This window comes from Protomyctophum bolini, assembly GCF_963924005.1.
Source record: "Protomyctophum bolini genome assembly, contig: SCAFFOLD_858, whole genome shotgun sequence".
Taxonomy (NCBI): Eukaryota; Metazoa; Chordata; class Actinopteri; order Myctophiformes; family Myctophidae; genus Protomyctophum; species Protomyctophum bolini.
In genome coordinates, this window is record NW_027665756.1 from 1 (window position 1) to 10,280 (window position 10,280).

Here is a 10,280-nt window from a genome sequence, read left to right on the forward strand (position 1 = left end):
CGTTAGAGAGAAACGCTCTCTCTAACACGTCTTTCTTTCTCTCTCCCTCTCTCTCTCAGACGTTCTCTCTAACACGTCTCTCTCTCTCTCGCGCGCGCGTTAGAGAGAGACGCTCTCTCTAACACGTCTCTCTATCTCTCTCTCTGTCTCCCTCCCGTTGAATGAAGCACTGCAGTGTTGCACTGTTCTGATTTGATATTACCGGTATATGAAATAGCCTATCATACGTTTTATTTTTATGTTATTATTTGCATCTGAACTTGTCAGTAGCCTAACTGTAGGCCTTTACCACAGTACTGTGGTAGTCTATCTCAGTTGAAGTTATATACCGGTATATTGAATGTGACCAGATTTGACTGAGGGACTGCCATTGTATTTTTATTTGTTTCATGTCATATGAAAGCAGGGAATCATATAGCTTCAAATGACATAGCAGGGAATCATATAGCTTCAAATGACATTGGTTATTCAAGTTAAATTGATGTGTTGATGTTATTATGGTATTTACCATAGGCAATATGCCAATAATGGAAAAACAGTTAAAATGACCATTGAGCACCTGCAACTGCACTGTTCAATATTTCACGAGGACTTGGTTTCAATAGGCTATGAGCCCAATACATTTTACTATGTTCTAACTGACCCAAAATGTGATTTGTTCATTATCATCAGTTTGAAAATTAGAAATAAATTCCTCCCTTCTTATAGCTGCCTCCTTCCAATAAAACCCTGGTATCTGAATCGGTTGAGTAAATAATAGCCCGGGTTCCTAAAAGAGGATTTACGGTATATGCTTGATTTCTGTGTTTTTGACACCGAAAAGAAAACATTTTGTATTAACTTAGTTAATAAGAATTAAGTAAGATATTTTCACAGTTACAATTGATGCAAAGATAAAATACAAATAATTTTACACATTGAATAATTTCACTGAGTGTGTAAACAGTCATACATATTTAAAAAGTACTATATCATTGTAATATTATATATAAATAACATATTAAAGTATTGGTCAGTTATGTGTCATCACAGTGTATGTGAGTCAGTGACGTCATTGATGTGTAGGGGAGGTTTCTGTACGGTATAGTTACACCACTCAGTGTGTACTATAAAAGGTCATCATTGCATCAATTGCATTTATAATTGACTATACTGTATCATTATTTGTCTTTACTGAACCTTTAAATAGAAATATAGTTGAAAGATGTGTTGTTCTCAGTAAATACATCCAGTCTTGCCTTTCAGTCACTAATCTCTTCTCACTCCGTCTTTGACAGCAGGAGGTTTTTGTACGACTCTGTGTCACTGTGTGAACGGATGGGACCGATGCTGCTGACAGTAGTAAACTCCTGCATCTTCAGTCTGGACGTTACCGATGGTTAGTTCATAATAAAAAAATAAATAAAAATAAAAAATGCCTTGGTAACGACCTGATGTCAATCCTGAATTAAAATCGATGATGAATTTAGGCGCCTGTCCTGGTTTCTGGTGGTACCAGGCCAACTTATCGTCAATGTTACTACTAGCTGTACAGCTGATGACAGCAGACTCTCCTGGCTGTACGGCGACAGATTCTGGAGTCTGGCTCATCCCGATGTCTCCTGTACATCCTGAAACACACAACATGGGGAACATTAACTCACCGTGTTTCCAGACCTTATAGCCTAAACCAGGCTAAGGTCTGCGTGATTTAACAAATGATTTAACAAATGATTTAACAAATGATTGAACAAATCATGGAACGCAGCAAACCAGGCTGGAAACCAGGCCACTTAGACCTACAGTATAACGGGTCTTATAAACGACTATCTAGTAACTATCCCAGTTTTAAGTGTCTACACTTTAGCCCTATATGTACTTAGTTTTACCAGGGTCCCCCATCAGGGCACTATACTTGTCCCCCAGGGCACCGTGCACTTGGGTCTGTTCCTTCTGCTCTTGAACAAAACTCTTATACACCAAACTCTTTGCCCACAGTAGAAGTAGTGTATTGATAATGCTATATGAACAGTTACTGAGTGTGTACAGTGTATATCTCCTATGTTATGGTACACCTTGAAACACACAAGTATGGGAACATTAATGATGTTACGTTAACTCTCCTGACGGCTTTGATGCATGATTTAAGCAGCAGTGAAAGTACAGTGTTGTGTTTCATGAGTTAAAGATCACTCACCTTGGATGTACAGGGTGATTAAGATGTACATGCAGATGGCAGACATGTTGATCTGTAGCACTGAGGAGACGGAGTCACGGAGTCACGCTGCTGGCACATATAAAGCACCCACTCCTCTCTATGCAAATCAACTGTGGTGGAAGAAGTACCCAGATGTTTAAAGTAGAATTACCACTTTATTAATTAAAAATATATACTAAATGAGTAAAAGTACAAAAGTATTGGCATCAAAATATATAGACCAAATATATAAGTAACAAAAGACAAGTAATCATTATGCAGAATGACCCAGAATGACGTCTTTTCAAAAGTTTAAAAAATGTGTTAAAAATATAAAAAAATAAGTATAAAATATGGCTGATTTGCCTACTGTATTTTAAGTAACGCACGCGCACACACACACACACACACACACACACACACACACACACACACACACACACACACACACACACACACACACACACACACTTTAAAGAAAAATTAATGTAAAACTAATGCTTTCTGAATGCCACATGTTATAATACTGCTGTGTTATAATTACATTACAAATGTAATCAAAGATGTTAGTACGTTTAACATGAATTATTATTCATGGTTATGTCTGTGACAGTAGTAAACACCTTGTATAGAAAACACAAGATTGTTTATATATAACTTTTGTTTGCATAACTTTTACACAAACAATGAAGTCAGTATCTATACAATGAGCCTCTACTGTCCTCCAAACCATTACAAATAAAAACATATCAGAGTCTCTCCACACAATCAGTAAAAGGAGTTGATTTGCATAGAGAGGACAGGGTGCTTTATATGTGCCAGCAGCGTGACTCCGTCTCCTCAGTGCTACAGATCATACTGTCAAAGCAACATGTCTGCCATCTGCATGTACATCTTAATCACCCTTTACATCCAAGGTGAGTGATCTTTAACTCATGAAACACAACACTGTACTTTCTGCTTAAATCTTTGAGCTCCTTATTTCATGCATCAAAGCTGTGTCAGGAGAGGTAGCATACTGTAACATCATTAATGTTCCCATATCTGTGTGTTTTATATAAGGCGTAACATGAATATCGTTACAAGGAAGATTTGGCAGACATATACTGTAGGGTCAGAAACTGTTCAGACAGCTTTAACAATCAAACACATGAACCTTATTAGCGTCTCTATTCAGGGATGAACCAGAATTATAAGTAAACCAGTTTTGGTATAAGATCGATTTATTCGGCTAAGAGTTTCAGCAATAGATATAGAACACCCATAAGCAGCATAATTATGAGAACAAGGTGAGTTAATGTTCCTATCTTTGTGTGTTTCAGGATGTACAGGAGACATCGTGATGAGCCAGACTCCAGAATCTGTCGCCGTACAGCCAGGAGGCTCTGCTGTCATCAGCTGTACAGCCAGTACTTCCATCAGAACATATTATGTCTGGTACCACCAGAAACCAGGACAAGCTCCTAAATTCATCATCGATTTTCATTCAGGATTGACATCAGGTCGTTACCAAGGCAGTAGAAGTGGTCTAGAATTCAGCCTAACCATCAGTAACATCCAGACTGAAGATGCAGGAGTTTACTACTGTCAGCAGCGTCAGAGCTTTCCGTTCACACAGTGACACAGAGTCATACAAAAACCTCCTTCACTGAAAGTGAGAAGTGACTGTGGTATAAGACTCATATCCTATTTACTGAATACGGTCTGCATGGGGATCTCAGTATAATTCTATTTTCAGTTTGAATTGACATTTACAAAATAATATTTGTTGTAATTTTTGTCCCAGAAAAGTAAATAAAACATTTTCCAAGTCCAGAATAAAGATCATAAATATATGCTTGATTTCTGTGTTTTTGTCACCGAAAAGAAAACATTTTGTATTAACTTAGTTAATAAGAAATAGGTAAGATATTTTCACAGTTACAATTGATGCAAAGATAAAATACAAATAATTTTACACATTGAATAATTTCACTGAGTGTGTTAACAGTCATACATATTTAAAAAGTACTATATCATTGTAATATTATATATAAATAACATATTAAAGTATTGGTCAGTTATGTGTCATCACAGTGTATGTGAGTCAGTGACGTCATTGATGTGTAGGGGAGGTTTCTGTACAGTATAGTTTCACCACTATAGATCACTGAGGAATTATTCAGTGTGTGTACTTTAAAAAGGTCATTATTGCATCAATTGCATTTGTAATTGACTATACTGTATATAATCATTTGTCTTTACTGAACCTTTAAATAGAAATATAGTTGAAAGATGTGTTGTTTTCAGTAAATACATCCAGTCTTGCCTTTCAGTCACTAATCTCTTTTCACTCCGTCTTTGACAGCAGGAGGTTTTTGTACGACTCTGTGTCACTGTGTGAACGGATGGGACCGATGCTGCTGACAGTAGTAAACTCCTGCATCTTCAGTCTGGACGTTACCGATGGTTAGTTCATAATAAAAAATAAATAAAAATAAAAAATGCCTTGGTAACGACCTGATGTCAATCCTGAATTAAAATCGATGATGAATTTAGGCGCCTGTCCTGGTTTCTGGTGGTACCAGGCCAACTTATCGTCAATGTTACTACTAGCTGTACAGCTGATGACAGCAGAGCCTCCTGGCTGTACGGTGACAGATTCTGGAGTCTGGCTCATCCCGATGTCTCCTGTACATCCTGAAACACACAACATGGGGAACATTAACTCACCTTGTTTCCAGTCCTTATAGCCTAAACCAGGCTAAGGTCTGCGTGATTTAAGAAATGATTTAACAAATGATTTAACAAATGATTTAACAAATCATGGAACGCAGAAAACCAGGCTGGAAACCAGGCCACTTAGACCTACAGTATAACGGGTCTTATAAACGACTATCTAGTAACTATCCCAGTTTTAAGTGTCTACACTTTAGCCCTATATGTACTTAGTTTTACCAGGGTCCCCCATCAGGGCACTATACTTGTCCCCCAGGGCACCATGCACTTGGGTCTGTTCCTTCTTCTCTTGAACAAAACTCTGATACACCAAACTCTTTGCCCACAGTAGAAGTAGTGTATTGATAATGCTATATGAACAGTTACTGAGTGTGTACAGTATATATCTCCTATGTTATGGTACACCTTGAAACACACAAGTATGGGAACATTAATGATGTTACGTTAACTCTCCTGACGGCTTTGATGCATGATTTAAGCAGCAGTGAAAGTACAGTGTTGTGTTTCATGAGTTAAAGATCACTCACCTTGGATGTACAGGGTGATTAAGATGTACATGCAGATGGCAGACATGTTGATCTGTAGCACTGAGGAGACGGAGTCACGGAGTCACGCTGCTGGCACATATAAAGCACCCTGTCCTCTCTATGCAAATCAACTGTGGTGGAAGAAGTACCCAGATGTTTAATGTAGCAATACCACTTTATTAATTAAAAATATATACTAAATGAGTAAAAGTACAAAAGTATTGGCATCAAAATATATAAGTAACAAAAGACAAGTAATCATTATGCAGAATGACCCAGAATGACGTCTTTTCAAAAGTTTAAAAGATGTGTTAAAAATAAGAAAGTATAAAATATGGCTGATTTGCCTACTGTATTTTAACACACACACACACACACACACACACACACACACACACACACACGTAATCAAAGATGTTAGTACATTTAACATGAATTTGTCGTGGTTATGTCTGTGACAGTAGTAAACACCTTGTATAGAAAACACAAGATTGTTTATATATAACTTTTGTTTGCATAACTTTTACACAAACAATGAAGTCAGTATCTATACAATGAGCCTCTACTGTCCTCCAAACCATTTCAAATAAAAACATATCAGAGTCTCTCCACACAACCAGTAAAAGGAGTTGATTTGCATAGAGAGGACAGGGTGCTTTATATGTCCAGCAGCGTGACTCCGTCTCCTCAGTGCTACAGATCATACTGTCAAAGCAACATGTCTGCCATCTGCATGTACATCTTAATCACCCTTTACATCCAAGGTGAGTGATCTTTAACTCATGAAACACAACACTGTACTTTCTGCTTAAAACATTGAGCTCCTTATTTCATGCATCAAAGCTGTGTCAGGAGAGGTAGCATACTGTAACATCATTAATGTTCCCATATCTGTGTGTTTTATATAAGGCGTAACATGAATATCGTTACAAGGAAGATTTGGCAGACATATACTGTAGGGTCAGAAACTGTTCAGACAGCTTTAACAATCAAACACATGAACCTTAGCGTCTCTTTTCAGGGATGAACCAGAATTATAAGTAAACCAGTTTTGGTATAAAATCGATTTATTCGGCTAAGAGTTTCAGCAATAGTTATAGAACACCCATAAGCAGCATAATGATGAGAACAAGGTGAGTTAACGTTCCTATGTTGTGTGTTTCAGGATGTACAGGAGACATCGTGATGAGCCAGACTCCAGAATCTGTCACCGTACAGCCAGGAGAGTCTGCTGTCATCAGCTGTACAGCCAGTACTTCCATCAGAACATATTATGTCTGGTACCACCAGAAACCAGGACAAGCTCCTAAATTCATCATCGATTTTCATTCAGGATTGACATCAGGTCGTTACCAAGGCAGTAGAAGTGGTCTAGAATTCAGCCTAACCATCAGTAACATCCAGACTGAAGATGCAGGAGTTTACTACCGTCAGCAGCGTCAGAGCTTTCCGTTCACACAGTGACACAGAGTCGTACAAAAACCTCCTTCACTGAAAGTGAGAAGTGACTGTGGTATAAGACTCATATCCTATTTACTGAATACGGTCTGCATGGGGATCTCAGTATAATTATGTTTTCAGTTTGAATTGACATTTACAAAATAATATTTGTTGTGACTTTTGTCCCAGAAAAATAAATAAAAAACATTTTCCAAGTCCAGAATAAAGATCATAAATATATGCTTGATTTCTGTGTTTTTGTCACCGAAAAGAAAACATTTTGTATTAACTTAGTTAATAAGAAATAGGTAAGATATTTTCACAGTTACAATTGATGCAAAGATAAAATACAAATAATTTTACACATTGAATAATTTCACTGAGTGTGTTAACAGTCATACATATTTAAAAAGTACTATATCATTGTAATATATATAAATAACATATTAAAGTATTGGTCAGTTATGTGTCATCACAGTGTATGTGAGTCAGTGACGTCATTGATGTGTAGGGGAGGTTTTTGTACAGTATAGTTTCACCACTATAGATCACTGAGGCATTATTCAGTGTGTACTATAAAAGGTCATCATTGCATTTGTAATTGACTATACTGTATATAATCATTTGTCTTTACTGAACCTTTAAATAGAAATATAGTTGAAAGATGTGTTGTTTTCAGTAAATACATCCAGTCTTGCCTTTCAGTCACTAATCTCTTCTCACTCCGTCTTTGACAGCAGGAGGTTTTTGTACGACTCTGTGTCACTGTGTGAACGGATGGGACCGATGCTGCTGACAGTAGTAAACTCCTGCATCTTCAGTCTGGACGTTACCGATGGTTAGTTCAGAATAAAAATTTAAAAAAGTGTGAAAAAAATTGCCTTGGTAACGACCTGATGTCAATCCTGAATTAAAATCGATGATGAATTTAGGCGCTTGTCCTGGTTTCTGGTGGTACCAGGCTAACTCTGTACCAATTTTACTACTAGCTGTACAGCCGACGACAGCAGACTCTCCTGGCTGTACGGCGACAGATTCTGGAGTCTGGCTCATCCCGATGTCTCCTGTACATCCTGAAACACACAACATGGGGAACATTAACTCACCTTGTTTCCAGTCCTTATAGCCTAAACCAGGCTAAGGCCTGCGTGATTTAACAAATGATTTAACAAATGATTTAACAAATGATTTAACAAATCATGGAACGCAGCAAACCAGGCTGGAAACCAGGCCACTTAGACCTACAGTATAACGGGTCTTATAAACGACTATCTAGTAACTATCCCAGTTTTAAGTGTCTACACTTTAGCCCTATATGTACTTAGTTTTACCAGGGTCCCCCATCAGGGCACTATACTTGTCCCCCAGGGCACCGTGCACTTGGGTCTGTTCCTTCTTCTCTTGAACAAAACTCTTATACACCAAACTCTTTGCCCACAGTAGAAGTAGTGTATTGATAATGCTATATGAACAGTTACTGAGTGTGTACAGTGTATATCTGCTATGTTATGGTACACCTTGAAACACACAAGTATGGGAACATTAATGATGTTACGTTAACTCTCCTGGCGGCTTTGATGCATGATTTAAGCAGTATAGTGAAAGTACAGTGTTGTGTTTCATGAGTTAAAGATCACTCACCTTGGATGTACAGGGTGATTAAGATGTACATGCAGATGGCAGACATGTTGATCTGTAGCACTGAGGAGACGGAGTCACGGAGTCACGCTGCTGGCACATATAAAGCACCCACTCCTCTCTATGCAAATCAACTGTGGTGGAAGAAGTACCCAGATGTTTAATGTAGCAATACCACTTTATTAATTAAAAATATATACTAAATGAGTAAAAGTACAAAAGTATTGGCATCAAAATATATAGACCAAATATATAAGTAACAAAAGACAAGTAATCATTATGCAGAATGACCCAGAATGACGTCTTTTCAAAAGTTTAAAAGATGTGTTAAAAATAAGAAAGTATAAAATATGGCTGATTTGCCTACTGTATTTTAACACACACACACACACACACACACACACACACACACACACACGTAATCAAAGATGTTAGTACATTTAACATGAATTTGTCGTGGTTATGTCTGTGACAGTAGTAAACACCTTGTATAGAAAACACAAGATTGTTTATATATAACTTTTGTTTGCATAACTTTTACACAAACAATGAAGTCAGTATCTATACAATGAGCCTCTACTGTCCTCCAAACCATTACAAATAAAAACATATCAGAGTCTCTCCACACAACCAGTAAAAGGAGTTGATTTGCATAGAGAGGACAGGGTGCTTTATATGTCCAGCAGCGTGACTCCGTCTCCTCAGTGCTACAGATCATACTGTCAAAGCAACATGTCTGCCATCTGCATGTACATCTTAATCACCCTTTACATCCAAGGTGAGTGATCTTTAACTCATGAAACACAACACTGTACTTTCTGCTTAAAACATTGAGCTCCTTATTTCATGCATCAAAGCTGTGTCAGGAGAGGTAGCATACTGTAACATCATTAATGTTTAACAGTTTTGGCATAGATATGCAAGACCCATAAGCAGCATAATGATGAGAACAAGGTGAGTTAATGTTCCTATCTTTGTGTGTTTCAGGATGTACAGGAGACATCGTGATGAGCCAGACTCCAGGATCTGTCACCGTACAGCCAGGAGGCTCTGCTGTCATCGGCTGTACAGCCAGTACTTCCATCAGAACATATTGTGTCTGGTACCACCAGAAACCAGGACAAGCTCCTACATTAATCATGGATTATGATACAAGTTTCGCATCAGGTCGTTACCATGGCAGTCGAAATATTCTTCAATTCAGTCTAACCATCAGTAACATCCAGACTGAAGATGCAGGAGTTTTCCACTGCCAGCAGCGTATGAGCGTTCCGTTCACACAGTGACACAGAGTCGTACAAAAACCTCCTTCACTGAAAGTGAGAAGTGACTGTGGTATAAGACTCATATCCTATTTACTGAATACGGTCTGCATGGGGATCTCAGTATAATTCTATTTTCAGTTTGAATTGACATTTACAAAATAATATTTGTTGTGACTTTTGTCCCAGAAAAATAAATAAAAAACATTTTCCAAGTCCAGAATAAAGATCATAAATATGCTTGATTTCTGTGTTTTTGTCACCGAAAAGAAAACATTTTGTATTAACTTAGTTAATAAGAAATAGGTAAGATATTTTCACAGTTACAATTGATGCAAAGATAAAATACAAATAATTTTACACATCGAATAATTTCACTGAGTGTGTAAACAGTCATACATATTTAAAAAGTACTATATCATTGTAATATTATATATAAATAACATATTAAAGTATTGGTCAGTTATGTGTCATCACAGTGTATGTGAGTCAGTGACGTCATTGATGTGTAGGGGAGGT

The 10,280-nt window shown here is 37.5% G+C and overlaps 3 gene segments (V, D, J or C); all 3 read left to right on the forward strand.

Annotated features, from left to right (window-relative positions):
- The first annotated feature begins 3,047 nt into the window (after positions 1–3,047).
- Positions 3,048–3,797, forward strand: LOC308312168 (immunoglobulin kappa variable 3-11-like). The segment is given in 2 exons: positions 3,048–3,093; positions 3,499–3,797.
- A 2,329-nt stretch (positions 3,798–6,126) lies between these two features.
- On the forward strand, positions 6,127–6,885 carry LOC308312170 (immunoglobulin kappa variable 3-11-like). The segment is given in 2 exons: positions 6,127–6,185; positions 6,587–6,885.
- Positions 6,886–9,231: 2,346 nt separating this feature from the next.
- Positions 9,232–9,785, forward strand: LOC308312171 (immunoglobulin kappa variable 3-11-like). The segment is given in 2 exons: positions 9,232–9,277; positions 9,487–9,785.
- The last annotated feature ends 495 nt before the right edge of the window (positions 9,786–10,280 follow it).